General features: G+C 36.7%; 1 long non-coding RNA gene across 1 annotated transcript in view; it reads right to left on the bottom strand.

Annotated features, from left to right (window-relative positions):
* Window positions 1–2,135: 2,135 nt before the first annotated feature.
* The window catches only part of LOC147826413 (uncharacterized), a 201,885-nt gene continuing 183,109 nt past the window's right edge, over window positions 2,136–20,911 (bottom strand). Inside the window, exons 4-5 of the long non-coding RNA XR_015439260.1 lie at window positions 4,103–4,199; window positions 2,136–2,224 (exon numbers count right to left, since the gene is read on the bottom strand). This is a non-coding gene — a long non-coding RNA (uncharacterized LOC147826413). The remainder of the gene's footprint in view (window positions 2,225–4,102; window positions 4,200–20,911) is intronic.

Raw genomic sequence — 20,911 nt, 5'->3', positions numbered from 1 at the left:
CCAACTCCAATCCATGGCCTGTTAGGTCACACAGCAGGATGTGAAGCAGGCAAGCTAGCAAAGCTTCTTCAGTACTTACAGCTAATCCTCATTGCTCATAATACACCTCCTATCAGATCAACAGCAGCATTTGATTCTCATAGGAGCATAAACCCTACTGTGAACTGTGCACAAGAAAGATCCAAGTTGAGCAGTCCTTGGGAGAATCTAATCCAAAAACCCCTACCCTCTATCTGTGGACAAATGACCTTTCAGGAAACTGGTGCATGGTATCAAAAAGATTGGGGACTGCTGACTTAGTATATCTGCTACCATTCACCTAATCCTTATTAGTATTTAACATTTCACAGGATAATGCACAGGACCTAAAGTTAAGAGATTTAATTTCTAGTTTCTGCCTAGCTTAGAGACTGTGAAGCCTCTTACTTCAGTGGCTCAGATGAGGGAATTTGATAAATTTAGGTCACAAATAAGTTTCAATTACTGTGGTTAGTGATTGACAGGATCTGTCTGAAGCAGCATGTTGCAAAGATATAGAAGGAAGTCTTCAGGATCAGTGGGAAAGAGTGTAGCAACAGCTACGTGACCAAAGCAGGACTAGCATCTCAGCACTACACCTGGAACTATTTTAGTAATATGCACCATGTTTTGTATTATTTATGAGGTCTTAATGTTACTCTTGCCTTTAAGTCTCTGAGTAACCTAAGGCCCTTAGCACCATGTCCTGCAAGCAGTAACTGCTTCATTAAGATAGTTAAATGAATAAATAACTACTTAAACTAAACTTAAATTTTGAAAGTAGACATTTAAATTATATCAAAATGATAGACATATATAGATTTCTTTTTCTAAAGCATATTTCTTTCAAGAATTGACTTTTACCTCACAACTTCTAAAATGAGTTCTCTGGAATGAATTTTATATATCCAATGTCATGATAAAAAGCTTTTCAATGAGGTTTATGGCTGTATGTTTCATGAATTCTATATGCATAGATGCTTGAGACATCTCTTCTCTTTTCATTTTTGCGAGTATCATTTATTTTTAACTTTTTAAGTAACAGTTTTCTTGAGATACAATTACGTACCATAAATTTACCCTATAAGAGTGTAGAAGTTAGTGGTTTTTAATATATTCATAGTTGCAAATCTATCACCACTGCGTGATTCCAGAAAGTTTTTGTCACCCTAAAAATAGACCACATATCTATTAGCAGTTTTTCTTCATTTTCCCCTACCCCTAAGCTCTGGTAGCTACTAAAATATTTTGTCTATATGGATGGATTTCCTACTGTGGACATTTTACGTAAATAGAACCATATAGTATGTGGTATTTGGTATCTAAGTTCTTTTACTTGACATAATGTTTTCAAGGTTCATTTCTCTGTAGCATGTATCAACATGTTCTTTTTAAGTGAATAATAGTCCATTGAATAGATATAACCTTAATTTTGTTTATTCATTTATCAGAACAATCCTCACATAAACACGTACAGGTTTCTGTACAGACGTTTGTTTTCAACTGTCTTGAATATACACATGGCAGGGTTTTGTTTTGTTTTGGTATGTCAATTGTACTTAACTTTTTGAAGAACTCCCCAAAGAGATATTGCTGGATATATAAGTATAAAAGAAATCACCCAATGTTTTAATTACATTGTTCCCAAATGGTAGGTTCTACCTTATCTCTCTACTTTTAAAATCAGGCAACACTGATAATTGGTCATTAGCAGGGACACTGAGGAGGAATTGAGCTTGAGTTGTGAGTAGAATAAACCAGTAGAGACAGAGAAAGCCTCATTATAACTAAGCCTGTTCCCCACAAAAGTTGGATAATGATGCCACTTCCAGAAATAAGTGGGAGCAAGAAAAATCAGGAAAGATAGGAGTTATCTATGAGACAGGCATCAAGAAAATACGTCCTGAGTCTCATACACACAACACAGGCAGTTATCAATCTTTGGGCAATTTGTCAGGAATTCTTCCTCCATCTCTTGTTCTTCCTCATTTTATCGGAGCTTGTGCTTTTCTTCTCTACTTCACAAATAATTTCTTTTCACTAAGAATCTGGGAGAAATTTTCCTAATGAAGATCAAACATTTGGAGAAGTTTGGACTGAAGCAGACTCTGGAATTTACCTGAATCTGTGTCCTTGTCTGTAATAACACCAATGCCAATGGATTCTTTTCAGGAAATTTGAGACAATTCGTTGTCTAAGATGGTACCTAGCACACGAAAGATTTTAAATGAACATTGACGCTATTTTCTTTTCTCTTCAATGTAATGCAAATTTGAGTAATCCAAAAAATACTAGTCTTATCATTGGATAATAGAGATTTAGGGTTTAGTTAGGGGTTATTTTCCTTTGCCTGCTTTATTTTTTGTTCTTTACTAGCTCTGTAAATGTGGATGATTCAATCTAAGTCTCAGTTTCAGGGTTCTGAAAGTGGAAATAATCATCCCTCTTTTCTCTTACAGCTGCTTACCTCTCAAGGCTCTTAAAAGTATACGAAGGAAGCATTTTATAAATGTGTGAGTATTCTATGAATGTGTTTAACAAATTCTCGTTTTCTTCATTTCCTTGACAGGTTACATGAATGATTCATATCCACAATGAAACAAAAGACTAATAGGAAGAAAGATATACCTAGGTTCCTAATATCTGGAGTGCACTGACTGCTAGCCTCATTCACACCATGACACACAGGTTCTGCAATATTTGAAAGCAAAAATCTCATCTTTCCCCCATTTCTGAGACTAAATACTGAGGTAGATATGGCAGTGCAGTGAAGTGAAGTGAAGACAGAGTCTTCCACTATGGGGCAGTAGCAAGTCCCAAGCTTTCATAGATATATTGGGATCATGGCGGGGCTGGCAAAGGTATGTGCTCAGAATCTTATGTATTTTTATCACTCATTTTCTATTGTGACAAAAGCTCACAGCACCAAATCATATTCCTAGCTCTGTAGTGAATGCTTTGTTTTGTGTGAACATGTGCACTCTAAATAGGAAAGTCAAATACTTATGACATCTATTGCAGATTGTCTGATTTAGTACAAAGTCTGGCTTATTTTCCTGGCTGTAGAGTCTGTCAAACTAAAAATTACATGTTAGAGTCACGTGAAGTTAGAAATCCATAGTTTACCATACAAATATAATGCTACATGTCTCGGGAAGGGGAACAAATGTAAGCAGTAACTTGTGAGAATATCCAATTTTTGTCAAGCAAGTGTCTAGCTACTCTGGACCATAGAGAACATTTTGAGATCTAGGCTGTGGTATCATCTGTTTAGTGGCAGGTAGAATCATCAGTGATGTTTGGAGTAGAGAGCCCTAAGGGATGGCATATTTCACCTGGCTGCCTTGTTCATCACTGACTAACAGCTAAGCCTGAATCCCTGTAAATGACTTAATCTCATATCACTTTTCAATTAATACCTGGAGATTCTATTGTCAGTGACTAAGAGCCCTGACCCAGAGTGTCCAAGTTATCCTTATGAGAATGGAAATGAACCATAAAATTCAAATTAAACATTGGAGAAGATAAAGTGTTATTTTTAAAAGTTCCATGTAATAATATTTCTATTATGAGGTTGTGAATTAACTAGAATTCTCATTCCCATGGCTATATTTAATTATTTCTAATTGTACATTTATAGTGTAGTCATAAATTGGTTTTTTTGCAGAAGCTATTTTTTCTCTTCAATATTTCCAACCTTTTCTTCTAGATCTATTTTTCACAAATTAATAACAGCAGTTGCTTGCCAAAAGTTAATAAGGATATTTTAATTAGTGTTAGGAAAGCCTCTTAATTTGCAAACACTGATATCTTAAAATTATGATTTGCAAAATTTACAGTATTAAGTATGTTTTGCCCTTTTTGGTGATGTTCTGCTGTGAGAATTCTGATTTTTTTCATGTCCAAGACCTTGAAGCACTACATAGAAATCATAGCTTGTATTCTGGAAGAAATTTAAGAAGCAGAGACACATGCACTTTTGTAGACAAGAGAGCCAGGCAAAGATCACCTAGTAATTGGCTGCTGCCTCACTCTTTTTAAAAATTCTCACATTGATATTTAGTCCCAAAAGCTGGACACTTACCTTGTTTTCTATGAGTTGAAGATGTTTCATTTTTGTTCGAATTTTCCAGTCAGTATTTCTTCTTTATATTTTAATCATTTTTCTAGGGAACTGTTTTCTGTTAAAGAAAATCAAAGATAATATCTTTGTATACCCAGAGGAATTTTTGTTCTCTTCCCCTAGTTAACTCATCTGTGGTGGGAACCTCTGTATGTTCACACACACTGTTTCCCCATTATGGTTGGCAGATGGGGTCCAAGATGACCACATCTTCATTCCCAGAATCCTTGAATATGTGATATAAGATAGAGAAAAGAAATCTACAGATGTGACTAACTAAGAGCCCTGAGATGGGAAGAAGATTCTAGATTAGTTGGGTTGGCTGAATGTAATCATAAGGATCTCAATAAGAAGAAAGCAAGAAAGTGAAATTAGGAGAAGGAGATGTGATGACAGAGCAAGAGAGGAGAGGGGAGGAGAGGAGAGGAGAGGAGAGAGACATTGAATATGTAACACTGCTAGCTTTGAATGTGGAGCACCCATGAGTCAACAAATACAGGTTGCCTCTTGAAATTGGAGAAGACTAGGAAATGTATTCTCTGGTCGAACCCCAAGAAGGAATGCAGCCCTGCAACCATCTTGATTTTAAGACTTCTGACCTGCAGGACTGAAAAGTTTTGCTGTTTTAATCTACTAAATTTGTATCAGTTTGTTATAATAGCAACTGTATATTAATAGAATCCCCCCAAATATGTAGTTGGACTACATTTTTCAACTTCCTTCTTAGCTAGATGTGGCCATGTGACTTAATTCTCCCCAAAGGAATGCAACAGAAATAAAATGCAACACTCCAGGATGAGTCAATAAAATCTTTTTTAATGATCCTATATGAATTTCTCCATTTTCTAGAGATATAAATCTGATGCTGCAGAGGACACTAAGACTCTTTAAGAGGGTAGACCCAGAATATGGAAGGATCCTTTTCCTCCAAATCTCCACATAGAAAGTAATCCACCAAAGAATCCCACTGAACTGATACAAAAGCAAAAAATAAAGTTTTAGTGTGTTAAGCTGCTGAGATTTTAGGTGTTTGTTATATAATAGTGATCCTACTTTGTCTAATGTATTATTCAATTACATAATAATAAAATGGCAAAAAAAGGCTAGATAGGATTTGTGCCCTTATAAAATTTATAGTGTTCTTAGACACCTTTCTTCTTACTTGATGAAAATGTCCTGAGAATTTTTATTAAGAATAACTGATGTCAAAGCCTATCACTTCTGTGGTGGGAATGCTATGTAAAGTATGGAATGTTAGTAAGTAGGTTAATAATAGATTAGTGACTCACCTGTAGAAGTAAAATTAAGTACATCTATTAATCAGACTATGCTAACTTTACAACAAATAACCTCAGAATATCAGTGTTTTGACACAATAAAATGCTTTAGTTTTTTCCCTTCTCCTGAGAACTCCTAAATGTAGTGAGGCTCTTTGGATAGCTCCCATGTAATGGCTAAATTAAGGAAACACCTACTTCTATCATGTAGCTCTAAGGTTTCTTGGATATCATCCGGTGAAGTGAAGAACGTGAGAGGAAGGTATACAGGTAAGCTTCGCCAGCTAGTGCCAAAGGTGGCACACACATTTCTGTTCACATGCCACTAGTCAGAGAAACTATCATGGCCCCCTCTGGATAAAGAAAGCTGGGAAAGCTAGTTCATTGGTGGACATCTATGTCCCATCAGTTACTATGGAAGGGAAGCATACACTGTGGATGGTCAGAGTCATCTCTGCCAGTGATCAGTAGGCAAGTACTTCATAAGAATTTTATTACTGAATCTCAGAGAAACTCCTTGACATAATTATCATTATTTTTTTGTAATTTACAGTTAAGGGAAACAAGTTTTAGAACAATTACTAAAAATGCCATGCAGATGATACTTTAATAGACAAAGATGGGTTTCAAGAAAGTTTTCACATTTATACTCTGAGAATTCCTATATTATAGCAGAGCGAAACCTATAATTGCAAGAACTAGATAAACAATGAAGCACAAAAGAGGTTAGCAGCTAACTACTTATTGCACAGATGGGTGTTCACCTTTAAAAAGGGACATTTAAGGATTCTTAGGCAATAGGAATGACTGAACAAGACTGTCCAAGCATTTTGTCTACAAGAGTGGGAAATGCTACTTCCTTTACCTCACTATCACCAGTCTCTTCCTAACTGGATTGCTCAATGTTGAGAAACTTCTGCTTGTAATTTGATCTCTCCCAGGCTTGTATGTTATCTATATTATTCAAAGAAATTTAAAACATGAAGAAGTTCTAATTTTAAAAAAAATTAGAAAACTACCCAGGTGTGAACACTTCCTTGACATATCGCTTCCACTCCCATCTGCTCACAGGAGGATTACAAGGTCACATAGTTTCCTACAGGATTTTCCCTTTGCTATTTCCCTGGTAGAGAAGCCAAAAGATTCCAAATGTTGCTTTTGGTGGTTAACACTGAATAATTAGCTGGATTCTTATCTTTTTTGTCAAAAGAAACTGGATGCAGTTCTGCATAGATAAAATATTTTGATATAAATTCTATTCTTAGGAAAGATTATGATGATGTTGTTGTTGTTGTTGATGAGGATGATGATGATGATGATGATGATGATGGAAGTTAGAGGAGAATAACTCCTGATTTCATGGAGCACAGCTACAAGAGTACTCAGCTGAGAGTCCAAGTAGAAGGAGCAATGGCAAGTCCAGTTCTGTGGTTAAATTTAGGAGCTGGTTATCTGATGAGCTCTCCATTGCTTACTGTTCAGCTGCAGAGTAGACTGCATTAGTCACTTTCACATTGCTGGAACAAAATACTCAAACATCCTCAACATAAAGGAGGAGAGGCTTATTTTGTCTCACAATTTCAGTGGGTTGAGTTCGTGGTTGCCTTGCTCAAAGGCAGAAACTGCATGACAGGAAAACTCACCACACCATGGCCAGGAGGCAGAGAGAAAGGAGGAGCTGGGGTTGAAAGCACTCCCTTTCAATTTATGCCCCCATTGACCTGCCCCTTCTGACCAAGGCTGCAGCTCCAAAAATGAGATTTTTTAGGTACCATAACATTCTGTCCCTAATCCTCTAAAAGGCTGGTGTCCATCTCATTATACAAAATGCACCTAGCTCATCTCTAAAAGTCACTGAAGTCTGTTTTTCTTTTTTGGTACCAAAGGTCAAACTTGGGACCTTGCACTTGCGATGCAGGCAGTGGCACTGCTGAGCCAAATCCCCAGCCCCAAAGTCACAGAAGTCTTAACAGTTCCAGCATTGCTGAAAAGTCCAAGTCCCAAGTCTATTCTGAGACAAGGCGAACTCTTAGTTGTGAGCCCCTGTGAAAGTGAAAAATGTAATATTTCTAACATACAATGGTTTGGAGTAATTTTCATCCTAAAAGGAAAGAATGGGGGAATAGAGAGAAATTGGAACAAAGCAAAACCAAAACTCAACAGTGTAAACATTAAATCCTTTAGCTGCCTGTCCAGCACCCAGTACCTGCTGTGATATGGCATGAGCTCCAAAGGGTGTGGGTAGTCCCGGGCCCCCATGCCCTCCATGACATTTTTAGTCACAGCCTACATGGACACTCACTTGGGCTGGCTCCACTCAGTACCCACAGCTTTTCTCAGCAGATGACTTGTTTTTGGCATTTTTGATTTCTTGGGGTCACCAATGAACTTTCAGCTCCACTCCCACAGTTTAACCTACTACCCTCTCATGAGATCCTGACAGGGACTGTAACCCTGTCACACACTTTTTCCTGGCCTCCTAGAATTTTCCTGAAAACTGAGGGGAAGCCTCCATGAAACCATAACTCTTACAGCTTGCATGCCTGAAAAACCAGCATCACGTGGGTAAGGCCAAGGTCACCTTGAGCAGTAGGCATGCTCCCATGGACGCAGTAACCTCTGAGTTCCTAGATGGTTGAACTCAGTGATATATTTCCCTGAGCCTCCTTGAATTAGCAAATGTCCCAAAGACTCTCTTCTTACATGAAAGATTTATAGTTTTGCACCTTTCAGCTTACAGTGGGTGGAGTCTTGCTGATTTCTGAGATGAACTCAAGGTATCCTTCCCTGTAAAAATTACATGGCTTCATTTTAATGTTATTTTTTTTAGGGACCATGCTCTCTCATGCCTCAACTTTTGAGGCACTTCATTTTGAAAAAACTGCAAACTTTTAAAATCATTCAGCACTGCCATTTGCTTCTGATTTTCAACATAGATCCAACTGAAAGCAGCCAGCAGAATTCATGCCACAGCCTGAACATTGAGCTTCCTTGAATTTCTTCCACCAGAATAATTGGTTTGCTGCCCTTTATCTCAATCTTCAATAAAGTTTTAGAACATGGGAAAAGTGGATATAATTTTTTTTGCCAGAGTATACATACAAACATGGCTTCTAGTCTAACTGGCAATTTGGAGTTCTTATTCCCAACTAAAACCTTCTGAGACTGGTCTTTACTGTCCACATTCCTATTAGCAGTCTTATCTTCTTTGCTTTAACCTGTAACACACATCAAGCACTGCTCACAACATTCTAGGGCTTCTCTTGCCTGCATCTCCACCTCCAAACTTTTTGAAACTCTTGCTGAAAGCCAGGTCCAAAGGCTTATGAACCACATGATCATGTAGTCACAGCAACAACCCCATTCCTGGTACCAGTTTTCTGTATTAGTTACTTTCTTGTTCTTGGGACAAAATACCCAACACATGCAATTTAAAAGAGGGATGTTTTATTGTGGAACTCAGTTTAAGTGGTTTCAGTCCATAGTCAGCTGGATCCAAGGCAAAATCCAAGGCAAAAACAGCATGAGAGAACAGTGTGGCAAAGGAAAGCTGCTCACTGAATGGTAACACAAAAGTAGAAAAAGCCTGGAGGAGTCATACTCTTCCAAGTCATGCCTCCAGTGATTTTCCCCTTTTAATGAGGTGCAATCTCTGAACATGAAACTTTCAAGGGATATTTTGGATCTAAACAACACCACAGAGGGAGGTGGTACACTTTCCAGAATAAGCCTCTTGTGGAAGCATTCAATAATCCTTAAAAACATAAATTATTTTAACTTGTATCTAATTGAGCCGGTGCTCTTTGTATTTGATTAGGTCCCTCGCTCCACTGTTAGGCAAGGCCAGAGCTATAAGGAGAAATATTTTTAGTCTGGATATTATACATAAAGTGGCTCCTGGTACACCATGGGAACAGTATTTCTTACAATCTATTCTTTATCATCTCTCTATACTGATGACACTGTCTAGTCAGTATAGTCAGGGGAAAATGGTGAGTTCAAAAGCTAATAAAAAGGGAAAAGGGCAGCACTCTTTAAAGTGAAGGGAGAGAACTATTCTATTTAGAAAAGTACATTAATGTGCCCAATGCAACAAAAACAAATGTTCTTAATGTGATCAAATAAAAGTATGTACACTGTGGAAAAAGAAAGTTGTTTGGAAGTACAATAAATTTTACTTTGTTAAGAGTATTTGAAACACTGCCAGAAAGATACTTTTAGAGGGTTAAAAAATAAATTAGATCTGGGGAAGAGAGTAATTTGGAGGGCAAGTCCAATCGAAGAGGGGTAGGAAGACTGGGATTCCCATCAAGTTCACATATAAGAAATGAAAAAGGTACTAATGTTCTCAAAAGCAACAAGGGTTATTGAGCAGAGGATGAAGGAATTGGCTCATCTGATTATATTTAAGACTATACCTGCTCTTTTCCTCCTCATATGACAAAGGTCTTATAATTTATCTCTAGGAAAATTAGAAAGTTATTTTCTTATTTCCTCTGTCATAGATGCATGAAATTTGCTCCCTCATTTCCTGTAGCTTTCACTCTTTGACATGTTCTTGGTGATCCCACACTAGTAAATTCCTATAAAGGTTTTTGTTAAGGGGACTTTTTTTGCCCAGGAGAATCCTTGACTATCTCTAGACAGTTGGTGTCCCTCTGCAGAGCCCCGATGACCACTCAGCAGCTGACTCAGCTTAAACCCATCTTCATTGGCCCCTACACTCCAGCACTACATTCCTGAATGGGAGTGTGAGAAGGCCATGAAGCCTGAGTCACAGGTCCTTAAAGGAAGAGCATCTCTTTGGAGTAAAGGTATCCCCTGGCCCTTGCTTACATCAATCACAAGATGTCTGAGAGGATGTACAGATAATTCTGGGAGCCTAAGGATCACTTCTAGGGCACAGAAGTGACTTTGGGGGCAAATGTCTTCTGCTTCATGTCTCAGAGAAAAGTATGCTAAGCCTCAGAAGGACCCCATAGATGAGCAGAACCCTAAAGCCTAAGCATCATTGGCAATGTCAATAACTTCGGTACCTTATATGAACCTCATTCTCCTTATTTGGAAAATAGAAATGATAATAATACTACAGAAAGGCTCAGCGAATCAGCTGGAACAGAGGTTAGGTAGAACTCTTGAAGACATCGGTGTAGGGAAAGATTTTATAAACAAAACCTCAGTTGCCTGTGAACTAGCACAATCAACAAGTGGGATCTCTTCTTATTAAAAAGCTTCTGCACAGCAAGAGAAACCACCAACAGTGTGAAGAGACAACCCACAATATGGGAAAAAAATCTTCAACTGCTGTCCCACAGACAAAGGTCTACTATCTTAAATCTATAAAGAACTTAAAAAGATCAGACCTCCAAAATTTAAAGACCCAATCCAAAAATGGGCATCTGAAATGAACAGACACTTCTCAGACAAAGAAGTAGAAATAGCAAATAAACATGAAAAAACGTTCAACATCACTGGTCATTCAAGAGATGCAAATAAAAACAACACTGAGATTCCACCTCACTCCAGAAAGAATGGCTGCTATCATGAAATCAACCAACAACAAATGCTGGCGGGGCTGTGGGGAGAGAGGAACCCTGTTCCACTGCTGGTGGGAGTGTAGACTGGTGCAACCACTGTGGAAATCAGTATGGAGATACCTCAAAGAACTAGGACTGGAAGTCCCATTTGACCCCACTATTCCACTGCTGGGTATCTTCCCCAAAGAATTAAAAGAATCATCCCACAGTGATATATGTGTACTCATGTTCATAGCAGCATAATTTGCAATAGCTAAAACTTGGAAACAGCCCAAATGCCCATCAACTGGAGACGGATAAAGAAAATGTGGGGTTTTTTTTTTTTATAAAATGGAGTACTACTCAGCCATAAAAAATGAGAAATTTGGGCAGGGGATTTAGCTCAGTGGTTTCTCCGCCTGCTTTGCAAGCACAAGGACCCAAGTTCGATCCCTGGTACCAAAAAAAAAAAAAAGAGAGAGAGAGAAATTTGGCACATTTATAGCTAAATGGATACACATTAAGGCAATACTCTTAAGTGAAATAAATAGGACACACATGTGTAAATATCAAATATTTTCTCTAGTGTGAGAAACTGGAAGTGTAAATAAGGACTAAAAGGTATAATAGATAATGAGAAATAGGAAGAAGAGGGGCAAAAGAGAAAGGTAAGTGGGAGGGGTAGGGGAAAGGAAAGAAGGGAATGGAATTAATATGAGAAAATGAAAAAATGGAAACAAAGTCTGTGTAAATAGGGAGGGATGGAGGGGTTGAAGGGTGGAGGGGAAGGGGGAAAAATAAGAACCAAGAGAGATTACGTAAAGGTGCAAATTTCCAATGATGAATGTCATTATATTTTATACCTAAAATGTACCAATAAAATAAAATTTTTAAAAAAAGAAAGGCTCAGAATTGGTGAAGGAATTAAGTGTATGTACAGCACCAGGTAGGACAGGCATCTGAGGTTCATACTGGCTTTTGGTGCTTGGACAACACATCTACATCTATTTCAAGTCTATTGCTATCATCTAGACTCTGTCTTGAGACATGTATACTGAACAGTATATATAGGTCCCCATGTAAGCCCCATAGACATTCAAAAACATGTCAAATTAAAACACCTAGTCATGTCTTCAGAATTTTCCTCTTGTCATTTCTGCTTTGTTGAACAATACATATTCCCCAAATTCCCCATGACAGATACATAATCATTTTGGACCAGTGCTATCCATGACAAATATGATATGAACCACAGATATGAGCCACATGGAAAATTTAAAAATCTCTAGTAGTCTTATTAAAAAGTAAAAAACAAGTGAAATTAATTTTATAACCTATTTTATTTAATCTAATTTATATAAAATATTATAATTTCAGACTGATCAAAATTCAAAATTACTAAGATATTTTGCATTCTTTTCTCATACTGAGTTCCAAAATTAGGTGTATATTTTGTACTTACTTCACACCTCAAATTGATGATTCATTTTCATAGAGACTTTCTACTTGTCCTTACATTTTCATGCCCTCTACTTCCATTTATCATAGATGAGGCTTTTGTCACTGGAACTAGTGCCTCAGCCTTCTAAATAAAATAGCATCAGTTAAATTTCCTTCTATTCTATTACTTTGGATAACAGGATACTCTTATGTTTCTATTGTACTTTCTTAATAGGACCATTAAAATATTCATTAAACTATTCTGTGTTGGCTGAATTACCTCTCTATTTCCAACACTTAACTCAATAGTATAGGCATTCAAAGTAAAAATAATACTTGATTTTCATCCCTTTTGTAGCTCTTGGCCTAGGGCCTGACATATCAAAGCTAATCAGGAATACTTTAGAGCCCATGAGTAAAACCAAATCAGAAACAGCAACCCTGATTTAAATTTAATTTAAATTTTAAACCCTGTTTAATTTGTGTTTCATCAATAAAAACTAGTGTTCATATTTTAAAAGGTGAAATAAGTCATTTCCTCCCACTGTTTAACAAAAAGGATTCTTCCCAGCCCCATTTGAGGTTACTGAAGAACTGTGGGAGAGCTTTTAAAATGTTTTCAATAACCTTGCTCCACAAAATCGGTAACTCAAAAGAAGACAAATAAGTATTTACATAAGAAAATATGACAATGGTGTATTTATGTGGGAGTATTCAGGGTTCCCAAGGATTCCAGCCAAAAAAAATACTGGCTTGTGTTCTTCTCTCAGTTTTGTTATTTTAATGAAAAGTTTCACTTTCAATCAGTTCGGTAGCATGTTGCATGAACATCAGAGTGAGCAGATGCGCTCCTCTTTTAGCCATCTGACTTATACAAGGTGTGATTCATTGAAAAAAATCATAGTGGGTGTTCTTCCCTTTACAAAGAAATTTGCCTACCGTGTCTCTCCATTTAGGACTCACTGAATGCTTAGTATAACTAGTTTTATTAAAAAATACATGTGAGAACTTTTCAGAAACAGTAAATTATTTTGATATTTAAAAAACACTTTTCAAAAATACTTTGCCAATTAGTACCTCATTTGATTTTTACACAATGCTTTGAAGTTGGTGAGGGAGTAAGAGTTTTCTAAATTAGGACAATAACAGTAATTATAACAGTAATTAGTAATGATGGTGGTGATGATGCCTAATGTTTACTGACCATTAATCATATGGCAAATACCGTTTTAATGCTTTTTACATCATTAACTCTTTAACCCTCCCAATAAATGAGATATGTTACAAGTTGATTTTTTTGTTGCTTTTTCATTTTTCTTTTATGGTAAGATTTGCTTTATTTTTAAAATTTTTTTATTTTATTCGTTCAGTTTACAGTCATCTTAGGGAGTGGTTACATATAGCTCATTTCCTTTTTTCAGTAGTCCCCTTCCCTCCCCATTCCTCCCTCCTCTTCCATTTTCCCTATCCCATCTTTTTATTCTTGTTGATACTATTAATCTTAGTTCATGTGCTGGCATATAATGTTTACATTAATTGAGGTTATTAGGTTTGTGTATGTGGCATATCTTTATTCTACTTATTTCCCCTTCCCCTCCTCACCCCTCATGCTTTTTCCCTTGGATCATTTCCCTATTGCAAGAGATCCATCTCCTACTCCCCTTCTATTCATCTTTTACTATTCTCTTTGTTTTTGCTTTGCAAAAACATATGATATTTAAGCTTGGGTGTCTCTTTATTTCACTCAACATTATATTTTCCAGGTACATCCATTTTCCTATAAGTGTCTCAAATCTGTATTTCTTTATAGCAGGGTAGTATTCTATTATATAGAGATGCCACCTTTTCTTTATTCCATCATCTATTGATGGGTATATAGGCTGTTTCAAGGACTTAGCTATTACGAGTTGTGCTGCTATAAACATTGCTATGCATGTATTGGTGTAGTATGATGTTTTAAGCTCTTTGGGGATGATACCTAGCAGGGAGATTGCTGGGTCATGTGGAATTTCTAATTTTAGTTCTTTGAGAACTCTCCATACTGATTTCCCTAGTGGTTGCACTAGGTTTCATTCCCACTAACATTGATCGAGGGTTCCTTTTCCACCACAGCCACACCAGTAGTTGTTATTTGATTTCTTAATGATTGCCATTCTTTCTGGAGTAAGATGGAAACTTAGCATTGTTTTAATTTGCATTTTTCTAATGACCAGAGATGTTGAGCAGTTTTTCTTATATTTGTTGATCATTTGTATTTCTTCCTCTCTGAAGTGTCTGTTCTTTTCTCTTGCCCATTTGACTGGGTCTTTAAATTTAGGTAGTTTAATTTTTCCAAGTTCTTTGTATATTCTAGATATTAGACCTCTATCTGAGGAATAGATGCCAAAAACTTTTCCCAGTCTATGGGTTGCCTCTTCACTCTTTTGATTGATTCTTTTTCTATATACAAGCCTTCTAGTTTAATATAATTGCATTTATTGATTCTTGCTGTGTAACTGAGGTTTTGTTTAGTAAATCCTTTCCTACACCTATGTCTTCAAGTGTTTTACCTATTTCATCTTTCAGTAGGTTTAACATTTATTTTTTGATGTTTAGATCACTGATCCATTTTTATTTTAATTTAGTATACGGTGAGAGATAAGGCTCCAGTTTCAATCTTCTGCACACAGATAACCAGTTTTCCTGACAACACATGTTGAATAGGCTGTTTTTCCTCAAACATATACTATTGGCCCTTATGTCAAAGATCAAATAGGTGGATGTGTCTGGGAAAGTTTCTGTATCCTCAATTCTCTTCCATGGATGCACATATCTTGTTTTGTTCCAATACCATGCCATTTTTATCATTATTGCTTTATAGTAGAGCTTAAAGTCAGCTTGTTTCCTGCTTTGCTCTTATTGCCTAAAATTTCTTTCATTATTTAGGGTCTCTTCTGGTTCCATATGGATTTGAGGATTGTTTTTTCCAGATCTGGGAAACATCCTTATGGTATTTTGATTGGCATTACATACAATCTGTATAACAGTTTTGAGAGTATGGGCATTTTGATAATATTGATTCTGCCTATCCAGGAGCAGGGGGCAATCTTTCCATTTTCTGATATCTTTTTCAATCTCCTTTTTCAAAGTACTGTAGTTTTCTTTGTAGAGGTCTTTCACTTCCTTGGTTAGGATAATTCCTAGGTATTTTATTTTTCTTGAAGCTACTGTGAATGATATTCTCATAATTTCCTTCTCATCCTATTCATGGTTGATGTACACAAATGCTAATGAATTTTGTGTGTGTATCCTGCTACATTGCTGAATTTTATAATTAATTCTAAGATTTTGTCAGTGGGTTTCTTTGGTTCTTTTATGTAGAGTATCATAATCTGCAAATAATAATAATTTAAGGTTTTCATTTCCTATATTTTTTCTTGCCTAAATGCTCAGTTTAGTGTTTCAAGTACTATGTTGAATAGAACAACTGATAGTGGACATTCTTGTCTTGTTCTTCATTTTAGGGGAAATGCTTTTAGTTTTCCCCCATTTAGTATGATCCTGGCTACTGGTTTGTCATATATAGCTTTTATCATATTCAAGTATTGTCCTTCAATACCTGTTTTCTGGAGGGAAATTTTCTCATGAAGGTATGTTGGATGTTGTTGAAAGCTTTTTCTGTATCTATTCATAATAAAAATACGGTTTTTGACCTTGCTTCTGTTTATGTGATGTATTACATTGATTGACTTACGTATGTTAAACCACCCTTGCATCACTGGGATGAAACCTACCTGATCATGATATATGATTTTTTTATAATGTATTACATTCTATTTGCTAATATATTGTTGAGGATTTTTGCATCTGTGCTCAGTAAGAAAACTGGCCTATAGTTTTATTTTTTAGTTGGATCTGTATTTGGTTTTGGTATCAGGGTGATACTGGCTTCCATAAATGAGTATGGGAATGCTCTATTCCTTTCAATTTCTTTGAAGATCTTGAAAAATGTTGGTGATATAATATCCTTAAAAGTTTTGTAGAATTCATCAGTGAATCCATCAGGGCCTGGGATTTTTTTCTTTTTAGTTGGTAGATTCTTTACTACTGAGTAAATTTCATTGCCTGATATTGGATTTTTAAGGATATTTATGGCTTATTGGGTTAGTTTTAGTAGTTTGTACATGTCTAGGAATCTGTTCATTTCTTCAACATTTGCTAATTTGTTGGAATATAATTTTTCAAAGTAGTTATTGCTTTCTGGATTTCCAGTGTCTGTTGTGATTTCACCTTTTTCATTTCTAATAGCATTGATGTGAGTCTTTTCTCTTGGTAAGTCTGGCTACTGGCTTATCTATTTTATTTATTCTTTCAAAGAACAAACTCTTCAATTCATTGATTTTTTTTCATTGGTTTTTTTTTTTTTTTTTTTTTACTATTTTTTGAGTCTCAATTTCATTGATTTCCCCTGATCTTTATAATTTCCCTCTTTAATTTTGGTTTGGGACTTTTTTGTTGTTTCTCAAGTATCATAAGATTTCTCATAAAGTGTCTATTTGAGCTTGCTGTTTTTCGAAATGTGAGCATTGATTGTGATGAATTTTCCTTTCCAAACTACTTTCATAGTGTTCTAGAGGTTTTGATAAGTTGTACTATCATTGTCATTAACTTCCAGAAATTTTTATTTTATTCTTTGATTTCTTCTGTGACCCTTTGGTTGTTTAAGAGTACATTGTTGTTGGACATGGTCCCAAGGTTGCCAGTCACATGGAAAACAACAGATCAGCCCACTGCAGACAGGCAGGTCTGCGAGCATGGTCCCGAGGTTGTCAGTCAAGCTGAAAACACTGAATCAGCCCGTGCCCTGGCAGCAATACACTGGAACGCCACCCCACCCCTGGTCCTTTGGCCTCTTCTCTGTATAGTCACCTGGTTCCACACTACAAAGACTCAGAGGACACCGGACCACCAGACCACTGTACTGGAGCTAATCAAGTTCTCAGCATTTAAAGAATTACTGCTCAGAAGTAGGGGCTTCTGAGCTGCCATCCCACTGCTCCTGGCCCAGAGGAAGGGGCTTTTGGCCCACAATCCCTACTACCACTCCCGGCCCCTGTCCCACCCCTCCCAGCTCAGAGGAGGTGAGCCACGCAGAAGACAAGAGCACCCCCTGCCCCCCCCAGATGAAATGAGAAAACACATAAATAAGTCTCAAAACCACACTTCCACATCACCTACAGCAACTCCAAAGGGAAATGAGATGGAACACTTTGATACTCAACCACCTGGACCCACTGAACTGGCAACAAAAGGGGATCTGGAAAAAATGAAATTAGAAATAATTTCTCAGATAACAGGAGAAATTGTGCCCCTAGTGCAAGACATGAATAATAAATCTAGACAGGAGAACAGGAACATGATGGAATCCCAACATAGGAAACAAATGGAATCCATAAAACAGATGCAAACAGATTTCCAGGACATGAAAAACTTCATTGAAAGTCTGCACAGCAGAATGAGCCAATGTGAGGACAGAATTTCAGATATAGAAGATAAGATTGCAATTAGTGACCAGGAAAAGAAAAATTGTTTCAAAATTATAAGGGAACATGAGAAATCAATCCAGCAGCTGCTAGATGATGTAAAGAAGAATAACATAAGACTGACTGGAGTCAATAAAGAAAGAGGAGAGAGTGCAGATGACATAAAAACTCTTCACAGAAGTGATGGCAGAAAACTTCCCAAAAAGGGGGAAAGAGCTTGACATACAGATAAGTGAGGCATATAGGACTCCAAATAGCCTTGATCAAAAAAAATCTACACATAGGCATATAATTGTTAAGATTCCAGAAACTCAACAGAAGAACAAAGTTCTACAAGCAGTCAGAGAAAAGAAACAAATCACATACAAAGGAAAGCCCATCAGAATCACAGCAGACTTCTCAACACAAACCAACAAGGCAAGAAGAGCTTGGAATGACACATTCCAAGCCCTAAAAGAAAACAGCCTCCAACCCACATTGATGTATCCTGGAAAACTATCTTTCAAAATGGATGGAAAAATAAGATACTTTCATGACCAAGAGCACCTTAGGAACTTCATGGATACCAAACCAGCACTCCAAAGAATGTTACACAATATCCTAGGAACAGACATTGAGGATCACAACCACAGGAAGCAAAGCAGTCTGAACCCATCTGGCATGACAAGAAATTAAATGGAAAGGGGGAGAACCCAACAAAAAGAAAAAGTCATGGCAATGATAAGTCAATACATATCTGTTATAACCATCAATATTAATGGTCTCAATTCACCAATCAAAAGAAACAGACTGGCAGAATGGATCAAGAAGCAAAATCCAACAATATGCTGCATACAAGAAACACACTTCATTCAAAAGGAAACTCATAGACTGAAAGATAAAGGGTGGAAAACAATACCACATGCGACAGGAACCCCCAAAAAAGCAGGAGTAGCTATTCTCTTCGCAGATCAAGTAGATTTCAAACCAACACTGATTAAGAGAGACAAAGAAGGACACTACATCCTTGTAAAGGGAAGAATCCAAGAGGAAGAGATGACAATCATAAATATCTATGCACCAAACACTAGTGGGCCCAACTATGTAAAACAAATACTAATGGACATGAAAAGTCATATATGCCTTAATACAATTGTAGTGGGGGACCTCAACACCCCACTGTCACAAATAGATAGGTCAACTAGACAAAAAATAAGTAACGAAATAGAACTCAAACTCTTGAACTTAACAGATGTTTACAGAGTCTCCCACCCCACAAAATCAGAATACACATTCTTCTCAGCTGCACATGGGTCATTCTCCAAAATAGACCACATACTCACATATAGAACATGTTGAAGTAAGTGCAAAGGAATTGAAGTTATCCCCTGTATATTATCAGACCACAGTGCGATGAAATTGGAGATTCACAGCAAAAGAAACTCAAAAAATTTCATAAACACGTGCAAATTGAACAACACATTTCTGAAGAACCAATGGGTCACAGAGGAAATTAAAGAAGAAATCAGACAGTACCTTCCATTAAATGACAATACAACATATTGGAATCGATGGGACACAATGAAAGCAGTCTTATGAGGGAAATTCATAGCAGTGAATACTCATATTAGGAAAACAGAATGAGCCCAATTAAACAACCTGATGCCAAAACTCAAGCTTCTAGAAAAAGAAGAGCAAGACAAACTCAAAGTTCATACAAGGGAAGAAATTATAAAGATCAGAGGAGAAATCAATGCAATGGAGACTTAACAGAACAATACAAAAAAATCAATGAAGACAAGAGCTGGTTCTTAGAAAGAATCGACAAAATTGAAAATCCTTAGCCACCCTTGTCAGAAAAAGGAAAGAAAAGGCCCAAATCCATGCAATTAGGAATGAAAAGGGTGAAATCACAACAGATCCAGCAGAAATCCAGAGGATCATCAATACCTATTTCCAGAACCTATATGCCAATAAGATGGACAACACAGAAGAAATGGACAGATTCCTAGATATATATGAATTACCAAAGTTGAAGGAAGAAGACCTAAAAATTATGAACAACCCAATATCATTCAATGAAATTGAAAATGTAATTAAAATCTTATCAACTTACAAAAGCCCGGGCCCTGATGGCTTCACTGCTGAATTCTACAAGACATTTAGAGAGGAACTGCTGCCACTACTGTTTAAACTCTTTAATGAAATTGAAAGGGAAGCAATACTTCCAAATTCATTCCTGGAAGCAAGCATCACCTTGATCTCCAAAGCAGAGAAAGACCCAACCAAAAAGGAAAACTATAGGCCAATCTCATTAATGAACATAGATGCAAAAATCCTTAATAAGATACTGGAAAACAGAATGCAGAAGATCATCAAGAAGATCATACACCCTGATAAAGTGGGATTCATCCCAGGGATGCAGGGAGAGTTCAATATATGAAAAACACTCAATGTAATACACTATATCAATAGAGCCAAGGACAAAAACCATATGATTATCTCCATAGATCAAGAAAAAGCAGTTGACAAAATTCAACATGCATTTATGATAAAAACCCTACAAAAAATTGGAATAGATGGTCTCTACTTCAAACTGATAGAAGCCATCTATGAAAAACCAACAGCCAATATCATACTAAATGGTCAAAAACTGAAATCCTTCACACTAAAATCAGGAACAAGACAAGGATGTCCACTTTCACCACTCATGTTCAATATATTCTTGGAAACATTAGCCATGGCAATTAGACAAGAGAAAGAAATAAAAGGACTAAAAATAGAAAATGAGGAAGTCAAATTGTCATTATTTGCAGATACCATGATATTTTATATGGAAGACCCCAAGAACTCCACCAAACGTCTTCTAGACTTAATAACCAAATTCAGTCAAGTAGCTGGTTACAAGGTCAACACAGAAAATCAATAGCTTTCCTCTACATCAATGACAGACTCACTGAGAGAGAAATAGGGCAAATAATTCCTTTCACAATAGCATCCAAAAAACTGAAATACCTAGGAATCATCCTAACAAAA

This window comes from Heterocephalus glaber, unplaced genomic scaffold, assembly GCF_053883595.1.
Source record: "Heterocephalus glaber isolate CG9 unplaced genomic scaffold, H.glaber_assembly_v1.0 deba00001472, whole genome shotgun sequence".
Classification (NCBI taxonomy): Eukaryota; Metazoa; Chordata; class Mammalia; order Rodentia; family Bathyergidae; genus Heterocephalus; species Heterocephalus glaber.
This window is presented reverse-complemented; position numbering and strand designations above follow the sequence as displayed.